This window comes from Ceratotherium simum, chromosome 3, assembly GCF_057802395.1.
Source record: "Ceratotherium simum simum isolate JZ-2026a chromosome 3, ASM5780239v1, whole genome shotgun sequence".
NCBI lineage: Eukaryota > Metazoa > Chordata > Mammalia > Perissodactyla > Rhinocerotidae > Ceratotherium > Ceratotherium simum.
The window spans coordinates 75,126-84,417 of record NC_141902.1 but is presented as its reverse complement, the minus strand read 5'-3'; the positions used below and the strand labels follow the sequence as shown (position 1 = coordinate 84,417).

The 9,292-nt window shown below is 56.5% G+C and overlaps 1 pseudogene; it reads right to left on the bottom strand.

Annotated features, from left to right (window-relative positions):
* Positions 1 to 5,911: 5,911 nt before the first annotated feature.
* Positions 5,912 to 7,709, bottom strand: LOC101393155 (uncharacterized; annotated as a pseudogene).
* Positions 7,710 to 9,292: the final 1,583 nt, after the last annotated feature.

The window sequence follows — 9,292 nt, the reverse complement described above, 5'->3', positions numbered from 1 at the left end:
TGGGATACTGCTCGCCGTGCCCAGCCACATCCACATGTGTTGCCTCCCTGTCCCTGTGTATAACTGTCCCAGCCTCTCAGGGGTTTGTGAAGAGGGGGAGGTCGGTGTGCAGCCCAAGGCTGAAGATGGGAGGGAGAGGATGACGTGGTTCCCGAGGCGGTGGATCCATGGGGTGGGACGCATCAGCGGGGCTGGGTGGGGAGGAGCCCTGCCCCGGGGTTGAAGATCCCACTGGTGGTGGCTCCCTCACCAAGAGGGACTTCCTGGAAAGGAAGCAGTCGTGGGGCAAGGGCTGAACTCAGTTTGGGACATGCTGACTTTGAGAAGCTCAGGGGACACCCAGACAGAGGAGCTGGACATGGGGGTGAAGGTGTGACAGAAGGTCAGGGTTGGAGCTTGAGACCCAGAAGAGACGGGGTAGAGGGGCAGTGGAAGGGGCTGGAGGACGTCGAGGACGTTCATTAACCGGGGTCGTCAAGGCAGAGACTGCACTGTTGATTTCACAGGCTCCTGGTGCCTAACACAGCTGGGCCCAGGGAGGCCATTCAATAAACGTGTACTGACTTGACCCAAATTCACCCGTTTCTACTTTAAATCATAGAATAGAATAGAATTTGCTGGACCCAGGTTAATTAGTTAGAAAGGTGAAACTAAGGATTACAAACAAAAGCGAAATACAGACTCGAGACAAGACTAAGAATCCACACTAATAACTAAGGCTCTCAAACATGCAGCCCACTGCGGCCTCAGGGCCTTGGCACTTGCTGGTCCTACAGCCTGGAACACTCTGCCCTCTGCATTGCTTGCTCCCTAAACACCTTCGGGAATTTACTCAAGCGTCCTTCCTGACTTTTTCTCTGTGGTACGTATCACCACCTGACTTTTTGTATATTTTACTTGGTTTTTCTCTGTCTCCACTAGGCTGTCAGCTGTCGAGAATAGAGACCTCTGCCTGCTTCACCGGCCGCTGTGCCCGGTGCCCAGAGCTGGCCCGGCAGGCAGAGGGCCTCAGTGACGTGCGCTGGGCGAGTGAACACTGCAGACCACAAACAAGCACGCTTCCGGGAGTGCTGAGCACTGTTTGCTGTTTGTGGAGCCCCTGCTCTGTGCCCAGCCCTGACTTAGGCTGTAGGCACTGACGGCAGTGAAGGAGATGAGACAACAAACTCTGTTGCCCCCGTGGACATCGCGGAGGGGGACAAAGAGGGAGCAGAGCACTGCAGGTTAGAAGGCAGAAGTGCTATAGAGGAAAAGCGGGGCTCGGGAGCAGGAGGCAGGGGGTGGGGGGACAGTGGTGGGAGGTAGAGGGCCCAGACAGTGCAGGGCCTGGGGGCCCCTGTGAGGACTCTTCCTCTGGGTGGGGAGAGTCAGGGCGGGGTGCTGAGCAGGTGGCCAGGCCCTGAATGCTGTGAGGGGAATGAAGTAGGTGGTGGTAGGGAGACTGGGGTGGGGAGGCTGTCACTGTAGGTGGAGGAGGCAGGGAAGGCTCCTCTGAGGAGGTAACGTTTGAGGTGAGCCCTTGTCTGGACCATGTTTCTAGCTTCTGTAAACCTGGTGCTTTAACATCTGTCCAGGGTGCATATGTGGGACACGCCTGGTTCTGAATCCCCTAGAGGCAGCCTCCTGCCTCCCTTGTCACCCCCTCCCCCCACCCCCAGGAAGGATCCTCCTTCTTGGGCCCACTTTTCAAATACAAACCAACCATCCAGTGTCCATCCACACCCCAACCACTTCCTCTACTGGACACTCATACTCTGGGCCAGTTCCCCCTGCCCTTATCACCCAGGGCAAGGAGCAGACAACTGGACAGCCCCCTGCCCCAGGGCCTGTGAAATTAATCAGACCAGCCAGTCCTGAGCCTGCTTACCCTGCCCTGCTGCTCCTTCCCGCAGAACCCACAGTAAAGGCTCCCGCCCACAGTCCCCTGCTCCCTCTGCCTCCTGACCACCAGGTGCTTCCCCGTGTGGCCCTGTGTGGCGTGCGCCCTCCCCTGGGAACTGTGAGTAACAAACTGTCTTCTCAATGGCGTCATCTCCTGATCTGTTGGCCTTACTGAACCTCAAATTTTCCATTAATACGTTTTACTTTAAACCAGCCCTATAAGACACTGCAGACACTCAGCGTAAACAAATGAAGAACAAATCAACTATGTACCCTTTTACAATATCTTCAACAAGTTTAATATTTTAATATACCTTAGAGTTCCTTTAACCCATAAAATTGGAAGCTCCATAAGAGTGGAGGGCATATCAGAAATTACACGGACAAGACCAGACCCCTGGAAAGTCCTAAATATCTGTCTCCCCAGACTGAGGGCTCAGGCCAAGGCTTGACTGAGTCCCAGTCTCTGTCCTCACACTTGGTTGGTTCTTCAAATTCAGCTTTTAAACTTGTCAGCTTAGCAGGGAACTCGTCTGTTCCAAACTCATCTTTCTAGCAATAATCAAGTTACACGACGTGTGAGGTGGACTGTTCTCTGAGTTATGTAATGAGGATCTGCAGATGTTAGCAGGGAAAGAGTCAGCCCAGCCTGTTTCAGAACACAGTGCCTCTTTGGGAGAGAGTGGGGGGTGTGCAGTGTGGGAGAACACAACTAGAGGATGCCCTGGGAGCTACCAGCTCCAGACTTGTTTACTTGGGGGCATCGACCTTCACGCGTGAGATTTCCAGAGAAGCGCCTGGAGAGGGGCGTGGGTTGGAGCTGAGCTTGGCTGTCACCCCATGGAAAGGAAGGCTGAGGATTTCAGACAGCTGTGGCCCTGGGAGCAGCCGGGCCCAAGGAAACCCCACAGAAAGTCCCCCACAAGACTGCTGTCCTGGTCAGGGTCAGGTTCAGCCGCTGTAACAAAGGGCCCCACAGGAGGGTGGCCAACAGAAGGTGGCCTCGCCCCCGTGCTCAGTCTGGAGGTAGACGGTCCAGGGCTGGCCTGGCAGGGCTGCTCCAGGAGGCTTCTCTCTCTGCTGCCCTGTCATCCCAGAGGAGTTGCCCTCATCCACGTGGGTCAGGACGGAGCTCCAGCCTCAGAGCTCGCGCTCCCAGCAGCAGGACAGAGGGAGAAGCAGAAAGAAGGGCCGGCTTCTGTCTCCTAGGAAATATCCTAGAAGCCGCACAAATTGCTTCCCTTCCCACCCTGGAGGCAGAGCTTGGTTACACAGCCAGCCTGGCTGCAGAAGAGGCTGGGAACTCTGAAGTCTTGGGTGGCCACATGCCCAGCTAAAAGTCAGCTGTTCCGTTGCTCTGAGACGTGGACAATGAGATTGGGAGCCACCTGGACCTCTCTGCCACACCGCTTTTAATGCTCCCTCCCACCACCCGACCACTCCCTACCCTGAGTTCATGTTCTATGAAAAATGGTCCACCAGACAAATTGCATTAAGTAATTCATAGTTCAGGAACCAGCTGAAAATCATGGGCTGGTGGGTGTTTTTCATTAAATTTGCTGGCAAATCACTGGTGGGACTCCATTACTGACTCTGAGGGTCTCTCCCACCCAGAGCCCACTGTGCACATGCAGCCAGAAGCGTCTTCTCCACTAGAAGTCAACCAGGTCACTCCCTGCTTCTGGATGCCCCGCTCCTTAGAACAAAACCCAAAGCCCTTCCTGTGGAGCTGAGCGTGGACTAACGAGGGAGAGCAGAGGCAGCCACTGGCCCAGCCAGCCAAGGCCCAAAGCTCACAGAAAAGTAGGAGAGACTCTCATTAGCAGAGCGTTCTATTATCGGAGCTGACTGCTTTCCAGGCCATGAGCTGGGGGATATTTAAGTTTGGAGACATAGAGCAAAATACACCAGTGGGAAGTGGTCCTAGAAACAAGGGGTGCTGGTCCAACCCCCCACTCTCCAGCCTCACTCCCCACCTCTGTCTTGTATGTGCCTAACACTCCAGCTTCCTTCTGTCTGGAACGCCTCCTCTCTATTTCTTGTGGTCAGAGCCATGCATCAGGGCCCTGCTAGATGTCACCTCCTTGAAGACGCTGTCCCAATACCGCCAGCAGCAGGTGAGCACATGCTGTGCTGCGAATGTCCTTCCTTTGTACCTGTGAACAGGTGACTGTACTACGTTAGGTCCCTGTCTTGTCTCCCAGCCGGACAGTGCTCTTGGGTTGGATCTATGTCTGATTCATCTCGGGGATCCTGACGGAGTTTGGCCAAGTGCCCAGCATGTGAGCTTCCCCGAGAGTAAACCTCATGGGCAGAGTATCTGTGGGAAACTGAACAATTCAGTGTGAGTAAAGTGCAAGGAAGGGGTGATAGTGAAAAGGTCTGCAGAGGAACAGGTCACAGAGGGTCCCAAAAGCCCACTAAGGAACTGGGACTTGCCCTGAAGGGAATGACAGCCATGGACAGATTTCAAGGAGAGCGACACTGGTCCACACATCAGGCTGTTTAGTGTAAAGAAAACCAAAACGGGGGACATGAAGGGGGTGACAAGACTCACAGCTTGTCCCCAGCCCTCTTCTTACTTCCCCTGGCCCTGTTCTCAGAGGGTGAAGGAAAATCTCCTCTGACTGGCCAGATACTAAGACCATCCCTGGGCAGTCTCGTAAGCATGTTGAAAGGTTGCACACAGCGCAACCCAGCCTCGCAAGAAGATTACAGGGGCCTCCTGGACATTCCTCATGCTTCTTAGGAGCCCATGCGGAAGGTCCCTGATAGATGAACCCTCCTCTGGACGCCCCAGGATGCCTGGTTGGCCATGGAGCTCCCCTGGAACCTTGAGCTGGCCCATGGAGCTCCCCTGGAACCTTGAACCAGCTCATACCTCGTTCAGGACTCAGAGGGACTGCTCCGTGCCACTGTTATAAAAAGGAGAAATCCTCACAGTGAAAAGACCCAACTCCTGCATTATAGTCAGAAAACTCAGCTGCACATGTAAGTGACCCTTAAGCCGCTTTAGGGGCCCACACCCATGCCACTTCTCTGACGCCCCACACAGGCTGGCTCACAGGACTTCATCATCCTATTATGGATCTCTTGGTTGTAGTTAATAAAGGCTGCAGGATCAGACGTTTCCCTTGGTCCTTCTGAAAATGTTAGGTAATGTCAGTACACAGTTCTGCCTTTCTGCCCTGCAATATGGCTCACAGCCTTTTCCCTTCAGAACCACGTTCATTGCTGTTGAGAGTTACCATCATAATTCTAAGTCATTTTTCCATTTACTTGTTCTGATTAACTCCAAGTACTACATCATCACATGCTTCTCAAAGCAGAGCATACACAGCCCCAATTCTGTACAGGGAGGAGGCAAAACAACGTACCTGTGACACATCTTTCTGGAGCATCAAGTTTATTGGAAGACTTGGAAAACCAAGTACTTTACAAGAACCATCCCTCTTCCCCACAAACATGGAAGAAGAGAGGGAGAGGACAGGGGAGGGAAGAAGTGCCCCAGGAAAAACAGTCCAGTCTGGCAGACCTGGAGCTAGGGTAGCCTCTCCTTGTGTCCCCCAGGCGCCTCCGGGCCGTCCTGTAAGTTTACCAAGTATTTTGATATGGTGCCTCTGAAGGCCATGGAGATGCCAGATACCATTCTGATTTGAATCCCGTGCAGAGAACGCCGCAGCAGTTTTCACACCTCCATCATCCACTGGCCCAAATCGTCTCCCCTGGACATCCATACACAGACGGCCGTGTACTCCTTGCCCTGCTCCCACTCACAGCTGAATGCGTCCAGCCTCTGGCCAAACTCCCACACCACACTGCCAGGCTCCCTGGAGCTCAGCATCTTGCTCTCCATTTAAAACGCAGGGGTGCGGCTGGACCTCCCCACATGTCCCTGCCATGAGATTAAATTGGCTTCACTCTATGGTGTTTGCCACGCTGGTTCTTGCAGGGCAGAGAAAAACAGAAGTATCTTATAAAATTTAAGAATCTCCCAGCGCCCCCCCCCCCCCACTGGCCCTAGCTGGGGCTAGAGGGAGAGGCTGGGGTCGTCCCACCAGGCTGGCCAGCGTGGGGGGGTATCCACTGCAGGATAAACTCTGGGGGCAGTTGTTTCCTTCTGGGGCTCCTCACTGTTGCTGGTGTTGTGGGTGGAAGGGCCACACTGGGGGGTTGGGCTGGGGGTGGTTGTCCTCGGCTCCAGGCTGGGCAGAGGACTGGCAGGCTCTGTGGCCTTCAGCCCTGACTCCTGGTTCTCCTTAGGTCGCTGATTTTCTGCCTTATGGGCCAGATGCGAAAAACAGATTCGCCACAACTGCGTCTTACTGGGCACAGAGACCTCCGGCTGCACCTCGCAGGTTGGGGAAGAACTGAGGCTGTTGGGGTCAATGGAACGGACAGACCTTACAGTGATGGTGTGCTCTCCACCTGGGGTTTCTTGGAGCTCAGGATCAGGTATGTGGCCGTGAGATGGTCATACCTCCTTCTTTTTTAGGAATCCTGGACCTTGTCCCACTCAAAGCCCATGTTAATTGTTACCTTCCTCACCTGGGGGTCCTGGTGTCACAGGGTGGCAACCTGTAAGCCTTGAGTTTCTCCTGGCCCATATGCACCCACGGTGAATGATATCCATCATATCTTTTACAGTTCCTCTCTTGCTGGGGTCGAGGGTCATCAGTTTTTTCAAGAGTTCTCTGAACTCAAATGATAAGAACATAGGCAGCAGGGATGGCCCTCTCAGTACCCGATGCAGCACTGTGTGGACGTCCTCCTCCGAGAAAGGCAGGGACCCTATGACCATAAGATAAAGAATGACACCCAGGCTCCACACGTCTATGGGAGGCGATCGTACTCTTGGCCCTGCAAGATTTCATACTTAGCTTACAGCCAATGAACCGACTGCTGAGGCCGAAGTCTGCAAGTTTTACATTCAGGTCAGCATCGAGCAGCATGTTCTCCAGGCTCAGGTCCCTGTGGAAGATACCTTTCTGGTGGCAATACTTGAGAGCAGATACCAGCTGCCAGAATTTGCCACTCTCTTAGCCTGGCTGCCTTTGCCCTTCCTGGGGGCAGCGCCCTTCTGGCCCTTGACAGGCTTCTTGTCTGCGCGCCGGGGCTGGCCACACCTGAGGCCGCCTTCTCGGTCTTGTGCACAGCGGGCGTCAGGGTGGTGGCGGCTGCCGTGGCTCCGCGCCGCTCTCCGCCGCCCTCCAGCTTCTTGCGGTTGAGCTTGAAGGAGCCGTTGGCGCCGGTGCCCTTAACCTGCAGGAGCATGTTCTGCACCAGCGCCTTGATGGAGTCCTTGGGGTACGTGCGCCCATTCTGCTGGTGGAACCACGCCACCTTCTTGGCCTCCTGTAGATCTTGGCCAGCGACGATCTGTTGTGCTCGCCGAGCCTGCGGACCGTCTCCACCACTAGCTTGCCCGGCTGGTTCTTCTTGCTCTGTCTCAGATGGGGACAGTGCCGCCAAGCCGCCAGCCTTGGCCGCCTTCCTGGCCACCCCCTCGGTGGTCGTCAGTGGCAGGGCCTCCTCGAGCTCCACAGACGCGGTGGCCAGCGGGTTGGTGGCGGGCGGGGCGCAGAAGCCCGGAGGCCAGGGGCGCGCTGTGGCTCAAGGCGGGAGCAGCCACGGCCGGGCCCGGGCCGGCAGCAGGGCTGGGGTGGGGGCCGGGCTGGGCGGAGCGGGGGCCCGGGCAGGGGACTGGGCCAGGTTGGGGCTGGGGCGGAGAAGACTGGAGTGACAAGGGGCTGAAGCATGAATACCGCCAAGTGAGCACTGCTGTCACTGCTACCTCTGCTGGAACGCTCTGGGCGTGCGCGCTGCATACTGGCGAGGAGGGCGCCCCGCCCTGCTCTTATGGCTCCATGGCGGACCACGTTGAGAACAACAGGCTAGTCTTGGGCCAGCGCCAAGTTGTGCTTCTTGGAGCCCCTTCCCCGGCCACTGTCTTCCCGGACTGCGCCTCCCTGGCGCCACTGCGCCCGCAGCCGTGCGCCCCAACAGGGCCCGAGCCCAGGGCACAGCGGAGATGCGGCCTGCGCCCAGAAAGGGCTCCGCAAAGGGGAACGGAGGGGGGCACCTTGGGCTGCGGGAGCGCGAGAGGAGCGGGGCACCCCATTTGGAGTGGAATTGTGCGGGCCCCTGGGGAAGCCCTATGGCCTGGATCTTTGCGGTCGGCAGCCAAGAGTGTGTCACAGGCACCCAAACCCTGACCGCGTCCAGGGGGCCTTGGGCCTGCCCGCAGGCCTGAGACAGAAACCGGACTAACGAGACAGGGCCTATCTGCAAGGCCCCTGGCCTAACAAGATAAGGCCCTTTAACCAATCCGCAAGCTAGGAGAATCAGACAGAGACCACCAGGATCAACATTCCGCAGCCGCTGGACTCTCCCAGGCTTATGCATGTGCCCTAGCACCCAAGAGTCCACCCAAGGTGAAGCTAGCCCCATCAGCATAGTAAAAATCGCACCCGGGGTGGAGAGCTAGCCAGCTAATGATACATGCGTCCCAGGTAGTAGCATGCTACACGACAGCACAGGCGCAAGCACAACCCAGCCTCTACATGCCACGACAGGGCCCTCCTCCCCAGCCTTTGCCTAATAAAAGCCCCACAGTCTGGCCTCCTAAAGAGCTGGTCACCTGCCCCTTTCCTTTCCACACCGGCTCCCCTGTGCCTCCCTTGTGCACAAGCTAATAAACTTCTACTTTTCTACTCCTGTTGTCTCTCTTGATTTCCACCCTGGGGGACAGCAAGGACCAATGTGCTGGTAATAGGACGGGCGTTAATTTGTCTGAACTAACACAGGGTATGCCCTCATGTGGTGGGCAGGGCAATGTGAAGTGAGTTAGGACATCTTTGAGGGGGTCTCCGCCTCAGTCTAAGAGGATGGCGAATGGATGCACCCTCCAGCTGAGCACCCGGGTCTTGTTATGCCTCAGGGGCCTGGGCACAACACGGGGGAAGCCGGGGAGGACTGAAGGTGCCTCTCTGGAGACATTTTCTACCCACCCCCTCCCCTGCTGCCGATGCCCCAAGTGTCCCATGTTGTGGTGTGCAAGTAGCCGCCATCGTTCCCCCAAAGCCAAATGGTGGCTCCAGGGTGGGGCAGGGTGGGTGATCTTAAGGCTGTGACCCCTGGAGGAGCTCCCGGAGAGGATGGGGGAGGTGAGTCGCTCTTAGCTCCAGGCCACGCCCCCCCCTTGTATGGGGAGGGCGATTGGGCGTGGGGCACTCCCTGCTCTCTGGGCGCCAGATGAAGGCCTCTGCAGAAGCTCCTGCAAGTCTGGTGGCCCTGAGCTCTGCATGTTCCAGTAGTGGGGTGCGGAGGAGACGCCAGACAGAAGCCAAAGAAGCCTGCACTTCGGGCAGCTGGGACCACGGAGAGACACTTGGAAGGAGACCGCATGCTT